Consider the following 26,329-nt stretch of genomic DNA (forward strand, 5'->3'; position numbering starts at 1 on the left):
CATGCTACGTGGGTCCTCCGCAACCTTGGCATCTAACTAATTGGTTTAGGATGGATTCGACCAGTTAGGACCGATTTTTTCCTTTTTTTGGTGAAAATGAGGGGTCAAACAAGTTTTTCTGCCGGTTTGAACTGGTGGGCTAGTGAACCGGCCAGTTTTTAAAGCACTGGGTGGGAGTAGTAATTAATATTGGGTAAAATATAATACTATAATATTATATGTTAACCAAGATTTCCTCTCACCTAATCCACTTTTTATTAAAAAAAAATCTTTATATTTGAGGTTCATAAGTAAACTTAACACCTATGTAAACATTTGATCCCATTATGGTAGAGATGTTGTAATGTTAACATTTTAACTAGGTCAAAATAAAATAAAAATAAAACAAATAAAATAAAAAACATAAAATTAATAATTATATGTATAATTGTAATTGTAATTAATAATTAAACCAACCTAGATCTATCTTAACTCTAGATCTACCAAGAAGATCCAAGCATAGAGAGAAATCAAATTTCCTGAGATGAAAAATTTGATTTGTAACACCCCTCAATGAAAAGAAAATAATTAATTTACTTTTATTGCAGTAAGTCAACAAATTGTGGGTTGTGTGGAAGCATGATGGAAATTTAATGTTTAAGGTTATTTTGATTTTATTTAAAAGTTGGTTATGGCCAACCAGGGAATTTACGGGAAAATTCACTAAGTGAAAGTTTCATTTACCAGATAGTTAGGGGACAATTACTCCCACCCTTAGAGATAAATTAGCTTAGTTTGGGAAACAAAAGCCAAGATGGGATGAGAGGAAAATACCTGAGGCATTTGAGGGAGAGATTGGAAAGTATTTTCTTCATCAAACACGACATTGTTGTGGAAGGGAAGGACACTGCCACTTGGGAATTCTTGAGCTGGTGGGTGGCCAATGGAATTCCCAAGATAGACTTGAGAGTCTGTGAATCCCTAGGCTAGGCTAGAAAGGTCTTGATGTCGTTAGATGAACCAGGAGAGGTCCCTGTTTACTACTGTTCTAGAAATGGAAACTAACACGTGGGGAGAACGAGTAGTGATTACCGTTCTCGTTGGTGAGGTGGAGTGATCAGATTCCTATGTAATTTTCTTGGCAGCCTAATCTAATCAAATAAGTAATCTGTATTGTTAAGTTTTCTTTCAAGAATAGAGAATATTGCTGTAATGCAAGAATTTATAGGGATTTATAAAGAACTTTGCAATAAATTACTTGTTGTGAAAGGGTAATGAGACTTTGGTAAACCTAGTGGAATATGAGATTGTGCAAAGATTTTGTTGCAATTACAGTAATAGTTTATACTAAAGAATAGTAAAGTTTTGGGTTAAGAAATTTGTATGGAATTGTTAGAAAGGAGAATGTTGTAAGTGACGGTCATATATTTATAATTAGAAATAGGTTGTATGATGTTATTATTGTACAATGCTATGAGGAAAAAACTGAAATGACTATTGTCTACTGTCTAGAGAACCCATGCTCGAAAAGAAATGAGGAAAAAATGGTAACAGTGGAATCTAGGTTTAACCCTAATCCAAGAGTTGAGTTAGTTCTTGAGCTTTCCAATTAAGGAAAACCCATAAAAAGGGGGTTCTAGACTTGGAATAGAAATCCAAACTCAATTTGTTAACTTTAAATACATTGTACATGAAAAATATGTCATTAAACGTACCAACACCAAAATTATCACAGCAAAGGAAGAATCTCCCAGTATCGATTTTACAATCACCTATTAATTGGTGTGGAATAAAGATAAAAACATACAGTTACATATTAACTGGAGTGGAGTAATAACAAAGCCTTTATCGAAAGTTGTAACACAAGTGATGAACGAATTATTACACATTTGAAACTAATGCACATAATTGAAATTAAACATCAATGACCAAATATTTAGAAACAGTGCGCACTCATCGAGTTGTAGAATGTAGTGACATAATTTTCTTTGGTTGTAATAATAAAGTCTTTCTTAATCAAAAGTAACCAAAGCATCAACTCTGCTATGGAACCAAGAATACAAGGTTCTCTACAAGAAATTTAGAGGGTACACTGAGAACTATTAAATAATAAATGTATATGAATTGGGATATATATATGATTAGATACTTAGTGCCTGATAGAACAATGGCCATATAACCAAAGAAATTATATATATGTGTAAATTGTTCAACAATCGAATGAGAAATTCAAACCATTCCAATATAAGGACAATAAACCACTCAATGGTGGAGGAAGAAAATTATCTTAAAATTCTATATACATAAACAAAAACAAGAAGACGCATTTGGAGGTAATAAAAGATAAAGACCATTGAGCAGAACAACCCTAGGTGTAGGGTTATTATATTAATTCATAAATGATTGTATATACATAGAAACACCATTGTAATTCATTAAAGATAGACTGAAAATTTATAACTCTTAACACTGCACCAAACAATATCCCAAGAATACACCATAACTTGGGTAACAAGGTTTAAATATTACCACGCAAGGAACCCTTTTGGGATTAAAATGTCGTATTCCATATTTATAAACATTCAAAAAGAATAATAAGGTTTCATGCCTAGAATGTCGACAACTCTACACAATTTCAGAATCAGAATTCTAGACCACATTTAACACTGGTAAAGTCTGATCTCAAAAGAATTGAATTGCAACTACCAGAATACTAACGACCATTGGGGTCTCAAGGTAAGAACCCTATCTGGGTTCCAATGGAGTCAAACCACACAGAATGGTTGTAATCCTTGGAGGATTTGGTCAATAACAATGACCCTCAACAACATTCAGGAGATGGGTAAAAACCTGATTGTGTAGGAGGACACGAAACCCCTTCTTCTTGTTAAGGTTTCTACCATCAGAATATACCTGCAATAGGGAGATGAACAATTGGAAAGATTGTACCCCTTGAAAATGAAAATCAAATTATAGCACTCAAAATAACTAAGGATTTCTACTAAGAGAAGGTAGTGTTGCCTCAAAGACTCCACTGTGATTACAAGCATAACAGGGTGGAAAGAAAATACAAAAAGGGAATTCGGGCCAACCTGAGAAGGAATGGTATGGAAAGTGTTGCCTTACCATCAATTCATAGAGCACTTAAATCAGAGAGAGAAAATAAGAAATATTTACATGAGTTTAGTAATTGAAAGGAACTCAAAGTGACCCTTCTATCTTCCTCACCATTAGTTTGTGGCTGGAGCCCTGGTCGCACAAAACCCTTGATTCTAGAGAAATCTTCTGTAAAAACCATAAAACCAAAAAGGTGCAGTTGAACTTTAGCAGCAAAAACACAATTGTCACTCAAGAAATTGAACGGGTAAACAAGCTTCAAATACAATAAGAAAATACCTAGAAACATATGAACCCATGCATAACCGAGCCCCTCCTCCTCCCTGAGTAGAATGCGAGTGATGACAATTCAGGCCGGAAAGGGGAAAGCAGTTACTAAATGACATGGGAAGCCCATGACCGTCAGATCTGATTAACTGATATCAATGGTGTAGCCAAGCTTGGGTGAATCAACCGAGGTGTGGCAATAGGTGGTAGTGAGTCATAACATCTAATAAAAACCTTGACTTTATTACCATAAACCTTATCATTATAGAAATCATGTCACATTGAATTTATATGGTAATCAAAATAACTTTGTTGTAATTATAGAGTAACTTGAATTAATGTTTTTGGGTTAGGAATTGTCACACCCACGAGTTCGCATTTATGATGTGTGACGGGGTGGTGGAATAACCCTTAGTTAAAGGTGACGAGTCAAGCATGTGTGACGAGGAGGGCATTTGGTTAAATGCGCCTGAGCAAATGTGCGACGAGCCAACAAGAGAGTTGAAAAAACAAAAAGGCAAAAATCGACTAAGTATGGAGAAGTGCATCGAGTTTATAAGGAGCATCAAAAACTTGAACAATTCGGTGGGCCGACGTCCGGAGCAACGAGTTGGGTTAAACCAACATGACCTTTGGTATTTTGATGGTCGAAATACATGTTCAGCCTGGGCAAGCTGACCCACCTTAACTATTGAGAGAGGCATATATATTGGATACGACTTGGAGGAGTAAAGGCATCATTCATCCAAGAAAATTCAATCCTTCTACGACTTGGATGAGTGAGCAAGGAAGAGTGAGTGAAAGGAGTAGGCTGAGAGTGCAGGCAGACTGAGGGCCGAAGCACTTGGCCAAAAACAGGAAAATAACCAAGTACAGGAAGTCGGGTGAAATTCTAGTGCGGGAAAACCGAGTAGGGCGAGAGTACATGGCGAGTCAAGTAGAAAAGCCACAGGGCAATCTCCCGCAGGGCGCACCTGCCTAGAAGACTGAACAGATGGGTGATTGGGTGGAAAGTGCGAAGGTCAGTGACGGGTGGATAAAACGTTCGGTGGACTGCAGGATGGGTAGATTGGGTGGGTGCTCGGACTCGCAGGTGAGTCAGGTGAAACAGGGTGTGCGTTGCCACAGATGAGCTGCCATAGCAGGCACACCTACACGACGACCCGCGGGCACTCCTACCCAAGTGTTGAACAGTGACACAGGTGAACAATAGTTCATTTCTGAATGGTGTAGTGAGGTGCAAGTTGGAATGGGCATGGTAAACATGGAGGTGGGCACCCTACCCAACGAAGAGCTATGGTAGGCAACCCAAGGGTGGGCGCTCCTACCCGAACGCTGCATGAGCTGAATAAAGGGTGAGGATGAACGAAGGGAGACCCGGTGGTGGGGAGACCCTAAACGACAGGCCAAGTTATATTTTTGAAAGTTTTGCAAAGGTGAATTTGGGGTTGCCTAAAAAAGGCTGTGATTGTAAAAATACTTGTAAATTGATATTATTATTATCATCCGAGAAGACTCTAACTAGGGAGTTTCCCCTCCCTTTAAAAAGAGCATTTTATCCGTTGTGCATATATTTATGATAATGATGATGATGAATGTTTTTTTGTGTAAACAAATGATGAATTTTTAGTAAAGTTGAAGAAAATATTCTAAGTATTGAATGTTAGGCGTAGTCTGTATTCAAGGGTATTGGTGAAAAGAAATTGGGTAGTGGTGCCTCACCTTCCTATGTGTGGTTGAAAGACTACTGCAAGGATAGGGGAGCGATAAGTGGTATCAGAGGTTGATTCAAAAAATCAAGAAGTGAAGAAGATACCCCTTGCACTTCGTGACAAGTGGTATCAGAGGCTAATTCAGAAAATCAAGAAGTGAAGCATATACCCACTGCACTTCATGAAAAGTGGTATTAGAGGCATAGTACTTTGAACGATTTGCATATTTTTTAAAGTTTGATATGTGCAAGCAAATGGCCAAGTTGAAAGATAGAGAAGTGTATGGTCTACACCAAATCATAAAGGAAGTTAATGGCAAGTCAAGTGGAGGAACCTCAAGTTATGACGAGGGCATCCAGCAGGGATGTTGATCCAATTCTTATGGATCAAGTGGTGGATAGCATTGAGAAATTGGCATCTGACTTAGCTTCAGTGAAGTATGAATATTCCAAACATCTGGATGTGGCAGCAAGGTTGCAAGTAGAGCACACAAAGTTGAAGGAAGATTTTGAAGACCTCAAAATCTGATACGAGTATACAGAATGGTTGTATACACAAACAGATAAAGAAGTCAAAGAGATTGGGGCTACAAGGGACCAAGTTTTGGAAGAAATCTTGAAGTTGCAGAAGGATCTTGATGATGCTCGAAATGAGATAGCAGTTCTGAAGAAAGCAATTGGGCAAATTTCTGGTGACGGAGTTGCTCATTTGAAGGTCAAAGAACCCGATTCTTATGACAGGACAAGAAGTGTGAAAACTCTTGGTAATTTCTTATGGGATATGGAGTAATACTTGGAGCGTTTGGGTATGTATGATGACAAGGCCAAAGTGAAGGTAGTTGCTTGATTCTTAACAAAAGATGCTAAGATGTGGTGGTGAAGAAATATGGACCAAATTGCCAATGGTGATACTATGGAAATCACTTTGTGGGATGATATGAAGAAAGATTTGCAAGCTCATTTTATTCCACAAGACGAGACATATGATGTAAGTTTGAAGATAAAATACATAAAGAAAATAGGGAGTCTACAAGAATATCAACGAGAATTCTCGAGTGCAATTTTGGAATTACCTGATATGGCGGAAAGGGAAAGGGCGTTCAATTTGATTATAGGATTGAAACCTTGGGCATGCGATGAGGTGAAGAGAAAAAATATTAAGACACTTGAAGAAGCTTTTGCAAAAGTTGATTGCTTAGTAGAAAATTATGGTGAAGAGACCTAAACATGAAAGAAGAAAACTAATAAGAAGAAAGAGAAGTCTACGAAAGAAGAGCCTTCGAGATTGTGTGACAAGTCGAAAACAAAGAAGCCCTTGAAGTGTTGGATTTGTCAAGAACCACATACAATGAAGAATTGTCCTTCAAGACTGAAAGTGGTAGCAATGGCACAATCTGATGCGAAGAAGAAGAAAGAAGAAACTTTTGTTGGAGTTATGCAGATTTTAGGAGCTGTAGTGGCTACGGAAGCAATCTCATGAAGAGCTCCCAAAAGGAGCCAGTTGGAATATGTGGAGATGAATATTGGGAAAGGAACTGCGCTCACCATGGTGGATAGTGGTGCAACTCATAACTTCATGAGTGAATATACTGCGAAGAAGATTGGGTTGAAATTTATCCTAGTTCAAGCACAGTTGAAAGCGGTGAATTCTCCAAAAGATTATGTAATTGGTGTAGCTGAGAAGGTTGATGTGAGCATAGGTGAATGGGTAGGGAAGGTCAATTTCACAGCTGTGCGGATAGATGACTTTGAAGCTATACTAAGCATGGAGTTTATGAAGCAATTTGAAGCTATAATAGTCCCACACATGAAGAAGTTTACATTTACGATGGGCATGAGGAAGTACCCATTGGTATACCAACCATAGGGGCTATGATAGCCAAATGTAAGTTGACAATGATGAATGTGGAGGAGGTCAAGCGAGATGAGGAATTCTATAAGAGGTTGTCTTATACAGAGGCAAAACTTATGGAGCAGTCATAGGTGATTAGAGCATTGTCTGATAGTATCTTGGATCTATCAAGCAAACTAGAGGCAATGGAGAAGGATGAGGATGTTAGACCAGATGAGCATACGAAGAGTCAAGAAACATACTTGGAGAGATTAGAGGTGGAAGATCTTGACAGATGGATTGAGATGATATGCGAGGAAGAGGGAGAGCCTTCGACCTCCACTTCCTCCCCCTCTTCTTAGACTGACATGGGGATGAGGCTCATTGTTAGTTGCTCATGGCAGTGAGTCTCCAACATTTTGAGCAGACATCTAGGCTGAGATGGACACGATTGACAGTAGTGTGCAGAGATGAGTCATGATGATGTAGGGGCATGCGTTCTTATGGAGGTGATGTATGGTTGGATTAGCTACCCAACTAGTCACCAACATGAGGGGTACCAGCACATGATTTTCTTGCAGAGTTTGGCATATCAATGGCATGAGGCAGGTCAGAGGTGGGCACATCTGGATACCCGTACATATACACATATGGATTTTCAGTCTTGGCGATGGTGGTTACTGGGATGGAATTGTCAAGGATGACAAGCATTTATAGTGGGGGAGTATTTCACGCCCACGAGTTGGTGTTTGCGATGTGCGACGGGGCAGTGGCTTAACCTTTGGTTAAAGGCGATGAGTCTAGCAGGTGCGATGAGCAGGGAATTCAGTTAAATGTGCTCAGGAAAATGTGTGACGAGTTTCGACGACGAAACGAGTTGCAACACGCCAACAAGAGAGTCAAAAAACTGAAAATACAAAAATCGACTAAGTATGGAGAAGTGTGACGAGTTTATAACGAGTGCCGAAAAGCCGAATGAGTTGGTGGGCCAACATGCGGAGCTACGAGTTGGGTTAAACCGACATGACCTTTGGCATTTTTATGGTCAAAATACATGGTTGGCCTGGGTAGGCTGACCCACCTTAATTCTTGAGAGAGTCATATATATTGGATACAACTTGGAGGAGTAAAGGAATCATTCATCGAAGAAAATTCAAGACTTCTACAACTTGGATGAGTGAGTGAAAGGAGTAGGTCAAGAGTGCAGGTAGACAGAGGAATGAAGCACTTGGTCGAAAACAGGAAAATAACTGAGCACAGGAAGTCAGGCAGAATTCTAGTGCGGGCGAACCAGGTAGGGCGAGGCTACCTAGTGAGTTAGGTAGACAAGCTGCAGGGCATGCCTGCCCAAAAGATTGAATTAACGGGTGATCGGGTGGAAAGTGTGAAGGAGAGCGACAGATGGACAAAACAGTCGGTGGATTGTAGGACAGGCAGACAGGGTGGGTGCTCAGACCCGCAGGCGAGTCAGGCGACATGGGGTGTGTGCTATCATGGATGAGCTACCACAGCGGGCACACCTACAAGACAACCTGCAAGTGCTCCTTCCCAAGTGTTGAATGGCGACACGGGTGAACGAGATTTCAGTGTTGAATGGTGCAGTGAGGTGTAGGTTGGAATGAGCGCGGTAGACACAGAGGTGGGAAACCTACCCAGCGAAGAGTTGCGATAAGCAACCCAAGGGTGGGCACTCCTGCTTGAACACTGGATGAGCTAAACGAAGGGCGAGCTGAACGAGGGTGAGGCTAAACAAAAGGTGACCTGGTGGTGGGGCGACGCTGAACGACAGGATGAGTTGGAGTTTTGACAGTTTTGCAAAGGTTAATTTGGGGTTGCCTTACAAAGGCTGTGATTGTAAAAATACTTGTAAATTGATATTATTATTATCATCTGAGCATACTCTAACTAGGGAGTTTCCCCTCCCTTTAAAAAGAGGATTTTATCTGTTGTGCATATATTTATGATAATGATGATGATAAGTGTTTCCGCTATGTAAAAGAATGATGAATTCTTAGTAAAGTTGAAGAAAATATTCTAAGCATTGAATGTTAGGTGTAGTCTGTACTCAAGAGTATTGGTGAAAATAAAATAGGTAGAGGTGTCGCACCTGCCTATGTGCGGTTGAAAGACTACCGCTAGGATAGGGGCATGATAGGAATAGTTCGGATATTTGTTGCCACCAATTACTGATATGACTTTTTCGTCAATACACCTTTAGTATTTAGTATATCAACTTTTGGGAAGCAAAAGTAATTAGTCTAAGTAGAAAAGTTAAATTTTATTCTATTGATGTTTGGAGACATGTTACATGACCCCTCTCGATGCTTGCTAGATCCAAAGTTAAGATGGATTCAGACTAGTTAATATATTTAGTTGGTCATTTTTCTCATTTCTATTTACCAATTCATATATATATATATATAATTCATTCATATTTTTTTTTCACTATTCTATAATTTTTATTAATTTTCATAAATATATACATTAATACTTAAATATAAATATATATTTATTAATAACTTAGCTTATTTTGGTTTTTTCCTATCTTTTATTTATTAATTCATTTATTCTCGTGTATATATATAAAATTGGGTCCCTTTTTGTTTCTATTTATGGATTTTTGGTTAGAATTTTATTATTATTTAATTTAATTTATTTCTTTTTAAACAAATTCTTAAACTTCTTAGAATTTAATGGTTGAATATTTTTATTATTTAACTTTTTTCTTGGATCAGACTCCCCATCTTAGTCATGATGATGAACCACATTGGGTGGTTTGAAGCGTTGATCTAATATTCTTGAATGTGGTTTTATTGGAAAAAAATATTCTTGAAAAGAAGATAAAATTGACTCTAAATCTGAAAGTGATATTACATGTTTTTTTCTTTTTTAATTACTTGCTTTTTAATAATTTGTATTAAAAATAATTTGTTTTTTTAATAAAAGAGGAAAAACTTAATTTAACAAAAATAAAAAAGACACATCTCCATTTTAAAAAAACTGCAAAAAAACTCATTTCTTTTATAATGCTAGAGGAATTGGCCATTAGACCAAGCTCAAACTCACATGACATGTGATTGATTCCAACCACTACTACTATAACCCCTAGGTATAACCACTCCACCCTCTTGTATGACACATGGATTTGACTAAATGACCTCATAACTCACATAACTTTACATAACAATAGTCTAGGCAATAATTTAGCCCAGAAAATATAGATTTTTCCAACATGCTTTTGGAAAAATCCATTTGAAATTTTTAGAAATCTAGGTTAGAAGCCATCAAACTATATAATTTTAGGTGGACTGGGGCTTTTTGAGGGTGTTGAATATAATTCTATCTTCAAAATCATGATTGGAACACTTCTAAATCAAGAATTTGCAAAATAAAAGATATCGAATTTTGCTGAAAAAGTTACAGTCCAGGCAAAATCGTCATCTTGTTAAACAATACCCTTCGGAAAAATTAATTCTTTTTGGAAAAAAACTTCTTAAAAAAAACAAAAACTAAATAAATCAACAAAATTTTACCCCAAAAACCCCAACATATTATAATTAAAATAATAAAAAGACAAATTAAAAATAAAAATATTGAACAAAACAAAGAAATAAATAATATTTTTTTTGTTTTCTTTAATATTTTTATTTTTAATAAAAAATAACACACACACACACACACACACACACACACACACACACACACACACACACACACACACATATATATATATTATTAAAAAATAAAAATAAATAAATAAATAAAAAGGAAAAAAAGAAACAAACAAAAATCTGACAAGCTCTAAACCCTCTTCCATACTCTGATTGTCCTCTCGTTGTCTTGCCCATGACCTGATATGCACAAGAAACATGAGCTATCATGTGGAGTCTCCCTATCATCTTTTTATTTATTTTTAATTTATTTATTGTTATTAATATTTTTTTATTGAGCCAAGAGGCGATAGCCTTGTATGAGGGTGATGTGTGATTTCATCGAAATCAACATGAAGTTAACATGTGTCCTTTTTAAAAGTAAAATAAAATAAAAGCCTTATATTTACCTTATAAATATTCAATATAGCACTTACAATTGTTTAGATAATCACGTTCATACACAATAAATATTTAAATCCATTAAAAAAGAAGTAATTAAAACTAAAAAAAAAATCATCTACTTTCAACTAAGAGTAATTCACTCAATTCTTAATATAAAATTAATATCCTAAATTAAAAAAATATTATTAATAATAACAATATTCAATGTGAGAAACAAATATAATATTTAATTATGCAAGTTTAAGTAATATATACTTGTGCTTAAAAACATATTATTAACTAACAACATTTTAAAATGGACAATATGACCCTTAAATAAATAATTTCAATATCAGTAAAATATTTCAATCATATATATATATATATATATATATATATAAAAGATAATTGGAAAATATAAATTATTATGTTTAAAACATTTTAAAATATTTCAAGTAGCCTCACTAAAGCATTGCATTCATTTATATATTCAAAAATGAAATTTAAATAGTGAAAAATTACACATGGTATATACATTTATATAGAACCAATATAGATCCATCTTAACTAGGATTGATAAAGGGTCAAGTTTCAAGTCTTGGATTATAAAAAAAGTTTGCATATGAAGACATTTGATCCCTCTTGGTGCTTAGTAGACCTATGATTGAGATGGATCTATACTAGTTTTTTAACCTGAGTTGAAAATATATTATATTTCATAAAAGTTGTGTTGATAGACACAATTGTAGAACCTTTACAAGTATTTCCTTCTAGTTTACAGTGATCAACATTGTAGTAAGCAACAAAATTCTAAATTGTGATCCAAAGTTATGGCCTAGAGTAGGCACAGTGGTGTTACGATGTTTTAAAATTGCTAGCTTGTAGATCCTCCAAAAAATACCAACTAAAAACTAACACTTATAAAACATGGTTTTCATATAAACTTAAATAATTGGGGTTAAGCTTAGAACCCTATCCACTTTAAGGTCATTTTTCTAGATGGACCCCCTCATTTGTGAGGAGGTTTGTGTTCTTGTTGTTGTACCTATGGACGTGAATAAATTATTTGGAGAGAAATCTTCCTAGCATATGGTAAATCCTTTTTACAATATAGCTTAGATTTTGATGTTAGATGGAAGAGAACCATTGATGAGGTGTTGCAAATGAATGACATAATCACCAATGAAAATGAGATCTTAAATGTGTAATAAGCATAAATATATAAATAATAAATAATCAATATACATTAATTAATATAATTAAGGGACATGTCTCCAAAAACATGAATCCTATGAAAGTGCACCCCTAGTATTTATACAGGGCCCTCATTATAATTCAACATATCATTCAAATCAATACATTTTATATATTATTAATATTACAATGGACTATTTTACTATATTCCAAGTATTATGGATTATTTAATGAATGTGAAATATGTTTGTTAGATTGGTATCAACATTGTTTTTTCTTATCACTAGGCCTTTGTTCAGGTTTTAGCCATACTTTTGAATCTTAAAAAAAATGGATTTTCTCCAATTTCAACATCTATGACAAAGGAAAAAATATATATGTTAAAAACATAAAAGAGTATAGAAAGGGAAAATAAAAGAAGGAAGTGTTATATATATTAAAAAAATAAATAAAAATAAAGATATTATATTAAAAAAAATGAATGGAGGCCTTTGGCCATTAGAAAAAAGTAGCATCACATTAAGATATTTTTTTGGAAAAAAACAAAAAAATATATAATCATAAAATCAAAACAAAAAAATGAACAAATGAGTGAATGGTTTCTAATGATGTCCACGAGACCTCACAGTCTAAGGGACCACCCAATAGAAACTTAATCTCCATTCAGATTCATTTCCATGTTGTCTCTCTTGTTATGGATCTTGAGTAAAAAACATGTTGTTTTGTGAAGTCTTGCCTCCTCAAAAAATTCGTTGAGGTTGTTCACCTTTAGGTTGTTATCAATATGACAACGAATATCTTCGTATGTTGCACATTATTTGACAAAAATCAATTTGTTTCTACCACCCCTGTGCTGCAAAATATGCAAGTTCTCTCTTCCCAATCTTCTTTAGGGACCATACATCTACTAGTTTCACATCTTAGATGATGTGAGATAGTCCTCAACTATGCAATTAAAATTTCATATTTTCTCTTGGTTGAGGATCTCAAATACTCCTTATCATCATGCTTCCACATGAGGTTAAATTATTTCACATAATACGGTTCTTTTTTAGCCTACTTGTTTTTTCCAAATTATGGCAGTCTTGAATTTTTCTAACACCCACTTTTTTATCTCCTCCTTAGCGTGAGGATAGTTATGCAAATTTATGTCCCATTTTCCCAACCACTTTCTATTTTGTTTCATCCATTTTTATTTTTTTAATTTTTTATTTATTTATTATCTATGTATATCTATATATATCTATATATATATATATATATATATATTCCTGATGATTTATCTCTTCTTCAACAACCATTTTGGGCCAGCGATGCTTATCCATATTTTCAACCTTTTCTAGGTAACTTAACAGATGAATGATCACTAAATCCTTAATTGGAAACATACCAGCCTCAACTAAAAGGACATCATATGGGAATGTTGATTTTACTTTGAGACTACTTGTGATTAGACTCTTTTTAATTTTATGTATTCGTCACCATTTGTGATTTGACATGTTTCTCCCCCATATCTTGCAACCATAGAGGATAATTGACACCACTAATAAATCAAAGAGGGTTTTCTTAGTCTTACAATCCCATAGTTCTACTTGTCTGCACATGTTTTGGAGAAGGTATGAAGCTTTCCACCTTCCTTAGATTCTCTTTGATCTACATGTCTCCCAATTGAGCCTATAGTGGAAATCAATTCCTAGGTACTTGTACTTATCTACCACCTCTAGGGGGACACCCTTAAAGAAAATGGTAACCTGCTGTTTTTTTATTTTCAAAGGAAAAACCATGACTTTGGTATTCCTGGTGTTTACTTGCATTCCAACAACTTGAAAAAAAAGTTCCAAATATTTCAACTGTTCTCTCAAACCTAGGTCTGATTTAGAAATAAGTATAAGGTTATCTACATATAAAATTAGTTTCACCATGTATCTTTCGAACTAGATGCCTTCTCCTTTGGTACTTTTTATCCACTCTTCAAGCTTATTGATATATAAACCAAACAATGTGGGGGAAAGAGGACATCCTTATTTGACTCCATTGTTACTTTCAAAGCATTCATACATGCCATCCTTATTTCTAATTTTGGCTTTAACCTACTCATAAAGCTTATGAATAACTACCTTATATTCCTTTGAGACTCCTAATTCTTCCATTCTACATCAAATATTATCTCTAGGGACAATGTAAAAGGATTTTTTGAATTCAACAAAGCAACAAAAAGATTTCCCACCTTGGTTGTTCCAAACTTTTTCCATGAAATGTCTTAGAGTGATACAATGATCAATAGTAGAATGTTTAGGCTTGAATCCAACCTGCCCCTTTTCTCTCTTTCCTTATTTTTCTGCCCACTTGTTGATTATGCACTCTAGCATTCTCCCAAATTGTTTTCCATGAAGAGGGTTCATCATAATAGTACGATTGTTAGAGGGTTTTTTATGTCTTTGATTTTGTGAAGAGATATAACATTAGTTGTCCACTCAACATGAAATCTACCTTGATTGACTATGTTAAAGATCTCCTTGATGTGTGGAGTTAGAAGATTAACTCCCCATTTTAATAATTCTTCCTGTAAACCATCAATGCCTTGAGCTTTACCACTTGCTAGCTTCTGTATATCTTATTCAATATCTACTACTGAAAATAGCTTAGATGAAGTGTCAATTATGGGAGGATTACTTTTCTTATTTGTCCATTCATATAGAAGATTTGCATAATCTAACCACTGGGCCCATGTGAAATTATTTTCTATTTGTTTTTTACTTTGTTGTAGTTCCTTCCAAAAACCTTTAGGATTATGTTTTCCAAAATAGATTATTTACTTCATTCATGAAATCACATAAATTTCCTTTTTTATTTTATCAATTGATTATATATAATATTCTTTTTTTTGCTTGAATATTCTTTTATGGATCTTTTAGAAACCTTGCACTCCTTGTCATACCAAGGATTAGCTAGAAAGGTATTTGAGATTCTCTTCAGAGGCCTAGATCTCTTACATACCTTTAAACATTTGGGTACTAAGTGAATCAACATACTACTACAAATATACCTTTTATCTCTTCTATTATCCTCTCGCCCACTATTATTGTTTTTAGCCAACTGGAGGTGTTCATTAAGAGTGACCTTTAAGAATTCTTAGTTTTCTTAATTTACGAGAATTCTCCCCTATTCATAAACTTTCTTGAGAGAGTGTTGGTTATGTTCCCTCTTTCAATCTTATGTATTTATACAAAGCTTAATCAAAAGAGGCAAATGATCAAAATCTAGCTCTATAGGGTAGCACTCAATACTGAAGTCCAACAACTTGGAAATATACGAGCATATAACATAGTCTACTATGATTTTTCCATTGTAGTTTTTAAATGTGATACTATCAGACTTCAGCCAATTTTTCATGCCATTACATATAACCATGTCATTTAGGCTACAAAGGCCTAATAATTCTACTCCAAAGTGTGAAACCTTCCCTTTCCCATGTTGTGATATCCTCCTCCAAGGATGTTCTTCACTCTCTCTTAGAGATGGTGGATTGTTGTCTTCACCTATATCGCTACCCAACTAAATAGATTGATTTTTGGTTGTTATAGCATTAAAATCGTCAATTAGGAATATTTATCCCATAGTGCTAACGTTTGAAATATCATTTTTTAATGTTGCATACTAGTCTTCATTATCTAGGTTCATTTTCTTATAGAATTTTGAGATTTTTGGAGAAAAATAACAAGCAAGCAACCAAATTTTTTCTTAACTATCTGTTATTTTCAACCATATAAACTGTTTATGTGGGTATTCCTTCTCCAATTTTATAATGTCAATCCAAATTTGTTTCATTAGGATTTTTTTCCAAGGAAAAATCATAACTATCGTTATATAAAATATTGAAAATTACATGTTGTAGATGATGCTAAAGGAGCATATATCAAAACTGGTGGCATTTCCACTCACTGTAAAGAGTATATGAAATGACTGTTACATGACCGTAACTGATAAAGTGATCCATAATAAATATACCATATCATAGTTCTATGAAACGACACAAAATAACAAAATGAAAAAATATGGAGTTCCATCTATGAACTTAGTAGAGTCAAGTAGCTGCTGCCCCCTGGGCATGTTGATCTATGAAAGGCCTGTGGAAATACTAATAGAAGTATTTTCCAATATGTTCCTGTATCATCCAGTAACCAATAGGTTGTTGCATTACTTCCTTGGAAAGATTATGGGAAATCCGATTCTTCTCCCTATAGATATGATGTCAAGATATATAGTCAAACTGATATTTTAAAGTAATAATTTTATCCAACAGATTCCTGAGTGTGTGCACGTGACATTTAGATTGATGACTGTACCAATTAATGACAAATTTAGAATCACTAAAGATCTATAGTTTCCATTAATGACAAATTTAGAATCGCTAAAGATCTATAGTTTCTGATATCCTTTCTCAAGGGAAAAAATAAGGAGAAGTCTGAGGCTATTAAGTTCTGAAAAGTTATTAGTGCCTCTCCCTAAACCCATCTTCATATTTGAGTGATGGTCTTCAATGATATAAGACACTTCTCCTCTACCACATCCATCTTGTTGGGCTGATCCATCAAAGTAAGCCCAAGGAAAAGTCTTTTTGATGGTTTTTGCAGATATGTTCATGTGTTGTTGTTTTTTATCTTCTTCCGGAATCATATTGTATAAAGTTGTTATGTGTGAGCATTAAAGTTTCCAATTGAGGACCTTTTCTTGAAATATGAGTTTGTTTCTTCCTATCCAAATACTCCAACAAACCAATAGAGGAAGGTTTCAAAGTTTTGTGGGATGGGCTCGGTTCCACCAGGATTCCAAGGCATCTTGTAAAGTATCTCCCTGCCACTTGATATTGATAGCCATTGATTGATATATCTTCTTCCATATTTGGGTAGTTGTACGAAATTGCAAGAATAAATTATTTATTGTTTCTACATTATTCCTACATAATATGCACCATGAGGATCCATGAAATGTTCTACATTGGAGGTTATCTCTCATGGGAGCTTTATTACACAGTAAACACCACATAAAAAGTTATTCTTTCACTAGGATTGTTATCCCTCCATGTCCTTTACCTTGTTGACACACGTCAATATTAAAAAAAAAAATCAAACCATTGTGAGTGCCTTCCTATTCCCCTAAAAAGAAGAATCAAAGTCAAATCCTAAAAGAAATGTGCATAACAAAACAAAAAAACTAGTAGGTGGGACCCTTCCTTAAGTAAATTCCCCACCATCGGCAATAATATATGACCAATGTGTTGTGAAGATAAATCCCCTCTACAGGAAGAAGTGATCTCTCTAGCCCAATGAGTTGGTTTAGCAAAAAAATGAACAAACTAATGCCAACTTTCCCGGTTTATGTTTAAAAATGCAAAGAGAGAGAGAGAGAGAAGCCTACCTCGCTCTAATGCTAATTTCTCAATCCTTTGATGATGACTTTGATCCCTTAGCTTCCAAGATTTTTCCTTGTTTTTTCCTTACGTTTGATTAATTGCAAGAGAGATCAAAGGAAAATATAAGATACAAGAGCATACATAGTATATATCAAACATAAACTACTTGAAAGATCAAGGAGTATCAAGCTAAATGCATAAATATTTAGACATTTATGGAAAGTGAAAATTAGATGTATATATCAATGAATAAAAAAGGGAAGCATACAACCATTGCCTTGATGTTGGAGACCTCCTTTTGGGTGGAATTCCAAGTCCAAGCCAAGACTCTTCAAGCACTCCTTCTCCAAGTTAGATGGGCAACATTTGGGCATAATCTCAGCATAGGAATGCAGGCAATCAATGACCAACCATTTGGGGATGGAGGGGATTTGATTTATAGGAAGGGAGAGGGAGTTAGGGATCCACAAAAGAGGGAGGAAGGTCCACATATCAAGGGGAAGGCCCTTAAAGGTAGGATCAAGAGCTCCAAATGGGAGAGATCGACCATATCTCTACCCAACAACATCTAGCTCATTATTTCTCGAAGTTTCTAGCATACAAAGCTTCTCCTCCATTTTGGGAAAACCTTCCAGAAGAGGTTTAGTGCGGGTTTTCATATGAAAACCTGCATTGGCAACACTAGGTCAAAGAATTGCAACCTGGCATTAGCATGAACAAGCAGTGGAGCAAAGAGCGTTGGTCCTGAAATATAGGGTTTCAATCAACCTTCTCCAAAATTGACTCAAGGCAATTTTTCTTCCATTCTTCAGTGAAGTTTTAGTATGTGTTTCATGATGAGCACATTTCATAGTTGTCAACATTTTAGCACTTCAGGATGTGGAACAGGAAGTGAACAAGAAGTTTGAAAAAATACTGTGTAAGAGATGCCCCCTAAAGAATGAAAGCAGAACAGAGAGTGATGTGTGAAATGATTTACAAGTCAACGCAAGTACAGGAAAAACACCATCATGAGACCTGCAAATCAGGCATATATATATAAATATATGATATCTCTTATATAAACATGCCTAGTGATACATGAATAAGAATCTAACAATACATGAATCATCAGCATGTGCGCAATCATCTGAATAGAAAGTATCATGTGCATGGATCCATGGTATGGACGCAACCATCTGAATAGAAAGGATCATATATATGGACCCATAGTATGGTCACAACCATCCATATAAGCATGTTTACAATCATGAATAACTCATAACTCTGTGCAACCTATATTTATCAGATGAAACCCAGGGTCTTCATCTCTATCTCAATCTAATCAATGTAAAAATTCTACCATGTGAATAGATGTGTCGAAGTCGAACATGATAGAAAACCACCTGATTACGGTAAATAATGTAAACTGTTAACAGGCACGAGAGAAAACACCAATAATGACAATGGATCCCAAGGTACAATCAGCACAATACACGAGTGTGAATAAGGACGCTGAAGTTGAATGATCGTAGAATCATTCGATCGAAGGACAATGATGTGAACCTATCGTCAAATGCAAAGAACTTGCCATTGAGGCATGGAAGCTCCAAGGTATTGGAAGAGAGTTTCTAGATCATCTTATTGGATAATGAGCTGAAGTCGACATGAAGTGATCCATCAAAGGAGGGCCATAATTTATCGCAAATCATTGACACAAAATGAAAGATGTAGTAGAGTAGATAATTTTGATTCAGGACTGTAGCAGAAGGGTTAGACAATGTATAAGCAGTAAAAACTGCAGATAGGACTTCTCTTGAACATATCGACGACATGAATCTGGAGTTTGGAAACATTTGACTCAACACAGGATCAGAGGTCATGATGATGAAGCAATATAATAAGATGAGAGGCAAATGGATTTCCCAAACCCAGGAAGGAAAGTGATTAAGTGAGGATATCCCAAACTCGACATGAGTAACAAATGAGTGTCATGTTCAAGAGTGACACGCTGCCTTTACACAAAATAAAAGAGTTGTTCGCTTTCATTTTTCCCCCACTATTTCTAGCGAGTACCCCATTATTTTTTATCGCAAGCTTGAAGGGGATAGCATATGTTTTTCATATAAGTTCATCCTTTGGATGAATCCACCCTAGTAAGTTTAACGAGCCCTAAGAAGGAGAAACTTGGTCTTCTCATGGTCACAAGCCTTGCATTGTTTAAGTTTTACGAGTCAAAAGAAGGGGTAAATCGACATCTTTGTCATGTTTAGAGAGTTTGAAAAAGAGGCAAAAAAGAAAAGTCCAAAAGTCACTTCTCGTAAGTAGTCTCCTGAATCCAAAAAGGTAAAAAATGATATCCAAGAGTGATAGAGGGAATTACTCCCCTAGGGCTTTTTGGGTTGAAACCCTAGCAGACTGAAAGTTATCTATTCAAAGAAACATGCATTCATACAGCCATTATGCTATTATAAGCAAATTCTATGATAAGGGTACGTACCTTTGGTCCTACGTTTGAGAAGGCCTTTAGGGTCCAAACCCTTCTTGGAGTTCCCTTCTTCTCTTTTGTCCTGCAAAACAACCAATTCAAAGAACACAGCAGTACATGGACAAAAACTTATAAAGAAACCATCTTCATGTTATAAAGAAAGGTAGTTAGTTATGAAATCCGAACAACCTTTTATATATGAATTCCAGCATGCATTAGACTCTCTCTATCTCCATATATCTGACTCCGCTAACTCATCAAATACAGCAGGCCAGAAGTAATTGACAGATATAGGGTCACCGATAGATAGAAGCCAGGAGATAGTCAGAACCCAGTTGGCATTGCCGAGAGATAGACGGGGAATTACTTTTCAGGGAGTACTTTGATTTGATCGAGCACCTAAAGGTGATGGCGGCCAGTCGAGCCTGCTTACGCATCCTTATCAGTCGAGCCCCCCCGCTTGGGTCTTCTTGAATGAATCCATATCTCCTGGTAAGATGCTCCAGGAATATCCGCCAGAGGCTTCGGTGAATATCTTCTTGAAGAGGCGGTCAATAAATCCTGAATAATTCATAAAGCAAGCTAATTCGCGCTGTTCGATGAGCCCGCGTAGTATCAGGTAGTTGGTTAGGTCAAGGCTGACCAAAGTAGTTCCCTTCTTCTCTTTTGTCCTGCAAAACAACCAATTCAAAGAACACAGCAGTACATGGACAAAAACTTATAAAGAAACCATCTTCATGTTATAAAGAAAGGTAGTTAGTTATGAAATCCGAACAACCTTTTATATATGAATTCTAAACATGGTTATCATTAACATAAAGAAGATTCATTTCGGGAACCAAGACATGTGTTTCTTTTATTATAGACAAATAAAGTACATAAAAAGGAATATATTCACCTGAATCACCTTCAGCAGGCTCCAAGCAAAGCTTCCTTCCGGATCCGTTCCAACCTCAAGCCTCTAACAAAACTCCTTCCATGACTCTCTCCATGATGTCATAAATGGTGGATGAACATCAACACACAAGGAAATAAAGGTTTCCTGTACAAAATGGGGGAAGTGCAGAAGGCACAAGGGACTTCAGACCTGGTCAAGGGAAAAATCTCAGCATAATAACCTTTCTCTCTATTCTCTCCTCCCTTAGGCCTTCCCTTTGAGGTCTTTTTATACCATCTCCAAAGTAGTTTTTTAGTTAGGAGTTGGTTGGGAACAGTTGGGCCACGGGCACTAACAGGTGATCAACAGGTAAAACCCACGATCTCCGCCCGAAAATAAGGAGTGTTATATTTTTTTTAAGTGTTTTAATACATACACACGGGTTGGCTATACACATACCCGCGTATACACACGTTTAACTCAGGGCAATGTCACGTATAAGGGATAAAACACTGTTTTTTTAAATTTTAGGACCAGGTCTGGAAGGAGGGGTTGCCCTAGGCCATGAGTACAGCATCACAAACCATAAGAGTGAGATTTGGAGCTATAACAGATGCCCCCTAATATATGACGTCAGAAGGGATACATGATGGCCGAAATATATTATGCGAGTACATGGAAAGGAAGTCTGTCAAAAACCGAGGAGGACTTCACCAGAATTCAGCCTACCAAGCCACCAAAGGAGATCAGAAAGAAACACTGTCTGAGGCAGGCATACCCATGCTCAGAAAAAGTAAAGCATGTCCGCATATCAAGTACAAGCGGATCCACTAAGTATACAAGTATAAATGACTGAAAGATACATAATGGATCATCTGATCATAATGAACAAGTACATGTCTGAATATCACATATAAGACTATCAATGATGCTGAAAGATGCAACGGACCACTGATATCAAAGAATGATCCCAAAAGGTACCAACTGAACATGATGGAATAGGATGGTACTACACTGCGAACTCAGGTGCCAGCATATAGAATGTTGCCATGACTGACTGCAACATATAAAGTGGAGTGGTATCAACTAGCAGCAACAGGAGCAACTGTCAAGTGAACCAATGAATGCTGATACATCCTGAGGTCTTCACCGACCGCCGTGGTACATTTCTACACCATGGGAATAAATGATCTGAAGTCGACCATGTGAGAAATCGTTTGATTACCGGTCATTGATGTATACTGTTAACAAACGCGAGACTACTCACCAATAATGATAATGAGCGTCAAGGTACCTAGTACAATCTAACAAGTGTGAATAGATGAGCTGGAGTCGAACACCTGTAAGAATCTATCGATCAGGAGACAATGATGGTTTCCCACTGTCGATAGCGAAGTATCTGCCACTAATGACTGCAAACCCCAAGGTACTGCCAAATGGACTCTAGATCTTTGCCCTAGAGCAATGAGTCGAAGTCGATAGGGAAAGATCCGCTAGAAGGAAGGCATTAAGGCATCCTTCATCAACCTAGCGCGAGTGTAACCCGTAGGCCAATAATGTGGAAGGAATCAGACGAAAAAGATGTAGTAACCCAACCGAAGTACATTTCCGGCGTACACAAGATGTGGATAGCGCACGACAGAAACCCTCTGAACCAACCAATAATGGAAGCTGACACAGAGTCGAGGTATCCACCAATAGGGTCAAATGGAAACCAAGGTACTACACGAATCCCAATGTGTGATAATGTATGCTAATGTCGAACACAAGGGAAACCACTCAGTCAAAGACCCATGATACTGATCGATGCTGAGCACAAGGTAACCTATCAATAATGAAAATAGGGCCAGGGTGTAGCTCTAGGCCTGTCCTCAGAGCAAGATGTCATCGTCGATAAGGACAAGCCCCGCCAGTAAGAAGTCAGTGGGGACCTTCTCAAACCGGCACGAGTAAAGGACCAATATAACTGATGTGATGATAGACATGAAACTGACAACCAGGGATGGCCGACTGAAAAATGAGTCAAGAGACACCACAGAGAGGCTGACTCAAGCTAACTTCCCTTGAACAAAAGCACGACTCAATGTGACTATGTGGCAGCATATGATGACTCTGTATAAATTCGCCATGCAGGAGGCATGAACGAACCCTCCATATGATTGGAAGAGATAACCAATCGGGGGAGGACTGACTCAACAACAAGGTTATGGCTTACCTAAGTCAAACTAAATCCCACCCATGCGGAGGAGACTTTGTTTTGAGTGCTTTGTTCAAGGGCGACACGACTGACTCTAGCTGCCAACAATAAATGGAAATAATGTCCCGTTCCCGCTCTTTTTGGGATATTTAATTTTTTTGTCTTTTTCTATTAAGCCGGAAAAAGAATAAAAGAATGTTATGGTACAGTGGAAAGAATGAGTGTCGGTGTAACAGATGATCTAGTTCCTGGGAAAGGAACATTCCTATGCTCAATGTAGGGAGGTGAAAACTGGTCAGTGACACTCAAAGGTATGTTCCTTCCATGGGTCAAGGTGTGTCAAGCTGCAGAAGTCAAGGGTATGCAAGGTTGATTTTGCAGATGTCATGGTCAAAAGTTGGCTTAAACACGAGTCCAAGTGAAGCTGGCTCTAGGCCAAAAGGTGCAAGTGGTCAACATGCAATGCAGTAGTACAACTCAACACAAAGGAGCCTCTAAGGTATATGGCCAGAACAAAGCGGAGAAGCTAAGAGGAATGATTCTTCAACGCATAAGTCATGGCGGGACTACAGAGGACTCCCGAGCCTAGGGATGAAAAATCAGCATGAGTGCCAAGCAACAACAAGGTACTAACTAGGGCACCCATGATAAGGTAGGCTCTACCACACAAGTCATGATACTTCTAAGCAATGAGAAGGTTCCGCACCATAACTTGGTGGGGTCGATCCTAAGGCCAAAATGGGAAAGGAAAGTGATAAGTGCACAATGCAGGCGGATAAACCTAACCTATATGCCAGTTTCGAGAACCAATACCTGTCAGAACGGACCAACCATAAACTTCCAAAGGAGAAATCTTCCAAGTTCTGTAAACATAAATAGGAACACTAGACATGAAGTTAATACATCCCACATATAAACTTCATATAAAATCTTTGTGTTATAGAATACAAAACTTGAAAATGCGTACCTCATATATACAATATGGTACATAGAACCACGCAACCTTTCGGCTTACGTATAATAGCTCTTCTGGACAAACCCCTTGCAGGGATCGGACCAAGGGCTCCTTTGGTAGTCATAACTCATGGCTTCAAAGAGTTCCTCCTGTGAAGGTAAAGCAAGATCTGAGAAATCATGAGAACTACAAGGATTAAAAGAGGGAATTAAAGGGTCCCATGTCCCTATAGGAAGAATCTCTCGGTCAACTTCCGGGACCAAGTCCCAAGAAGGAGAATAATAGGTCAAAGGATCCTTCTTAGAAGCGATTGAACATTGAGGACTCAATGCCACATAATTGACCCGTGGTGGGGTAGAGTCTACTTGAACACTTGGAACAAACCAAGGGGCAATCTGCAGTAAAGTCGAATTAGGGTGGTGATTATCAGATGCAAGCTGATCAATAGTGACAATGTTCCCATTATGAGGAAAGCACATTACTCGAAAGAGTGAAGACACCACAGCATTCATAGCATAGACATAATCACGCCCAAGTAGCATATTAAAGTCTAAAGGGCTATCAACTACCATCATATCGATTAAAACAGTCTTCCCACCTAAAGTGATAGGCAATTGAGGAAGAACACCCATAGATTCACCAGGTCTTCTATCATAGGCTAACAACTGACTCTGAGCTGTCAACAACTTTGGGGAACCCAAAGCTTTCCAAGTCAAAGAGGATATAATACTTGTAGAGGATCCTTCATCCACCATACATCGATAGACATTTGTGGAATTAACCCTGACCTTTATTTGAAAAGGTGCAGCGGAAGGAAGACGAGGCTCAACAAGGCTATCCCAATCAAAGGAAACACTCTTAGAACTTGGAGGGGGAACATTCGAAGAAATCGGAATGCCCCCTATACCAAAAGACTCTGTACTAGAGATCAAACAGACTCTTTTGTTATGTACTTCACCCCCCAAAAGAGGAGTGTAATCAGCCAGCGATTGCACTGGCTCTACCACATTTTCAACCGATGGTTGATGGGATTGATGAGAAACCATATCAGGTTTAGGAGTAGAAGTACTTTCAGACTCGGACCATATCCTTTGAACCTCTGGAATGCCAGGGCATAAATGAGTAAGATGGTCTCCCTTACATATCTTACAAGGGAACTTAGGTTTAAAACTTCTACGTCTAGGTTTCTTACCAACCTCCATTCCGCCAACATGACTAGCAGTGGTTTGCGGAGAGTCCTGAACATGACTTGCAGAAGTTGGTGACTCTTTGCTAGTATGACTTGCAATGACTAGACTCATGCCCCCAGCATGACTTGCAGCGACTGAAGACTCATCTTCAACATGACTCGCGGAGGTTGATGATGAAGTGCTAGTGTGACTCGCAGTGACTAGACTTGTGCCCCCAGCATGACTAGCAGTGGTTGAAGGCTCATCTCCAACATGACTCGCAGAGGTTGAAGATGAAATGCTAGTGTGACTCGCAGTGACTAGACTTGTGCCCCCAACATGACTAGCGGTGGCTGAAGGCTCATCTCCAACATGACTCGCAAAGGTTGAAGATGAAAGGATAGAATTATTCTTCTTCTTTGACTTCCTCTTTCTCCTCCTTTTAGATTTCTTGTTACAAGAAGGAGGTGAAGAAAGAATCCCAGATTTCTCTTTGAAAGAAGATGAAAAATTAGCACCCAAGGAAACAAAGGTTTCCTGTACAAAATGGGGGAAGTGTAGAAGGCACAAGGGACTTCAGACCTGGTCAAGGGAAAAATCTCAGCATAATAACCTTTCTCTCTATTCTCTCCTCCCTTAGGCCTTCCCTTTGAGGTCTTTTTATACCATCTCCAAAGTAGTTTTTTAGTTAGGAGTTGGTTGGGAACAGTTGGGCCACGGGCACTAACAGGTGATCAGCAGGTAAAACCCGCGATCTCCGCCCGAAAATAAGGAGTGTTATATTTTTTGTAAGTGTTTTAATACATACACACGGGTTGGCTATACACATACCCGCGTATACACGCGTTTAACTCAGGGCAATGTCGCGTATAAGGGATAAAACACTATTTTTTTAAAATTTAGGACCAGGTCTGGAAGGAGGGGTTGCCCTAGGCCATGAGTACAGCATCGCAAACCATAAGAGTGAGATTTGGAGCTATAACAAAGAGAACCGCTTAGCCATGTTCGATTAAGGTATTCCTTTTTCATACAATAGTCTATGTTAGTCTGGAAAAGGGTTAAACTTATACTAAGTAGATGTCATTTCATTTACTTTAACTAGTTTGAAACAACAAGTA

Source organism: Pinus tabuliformis, chromosome 6, assembly GCF_031772625.1.
Source record: "Pinus tabuliformis cultivar Carrire ecotype Pingquan chromosome 6, CPIR1, whole genome shotgun sequence".
Lineage (NCBI taxonomy): Eukaryota > Viridiplantae > Streptophyta > Pinopsida > Pinales > Pinaceae > Pinus > Pinus tabuliformis.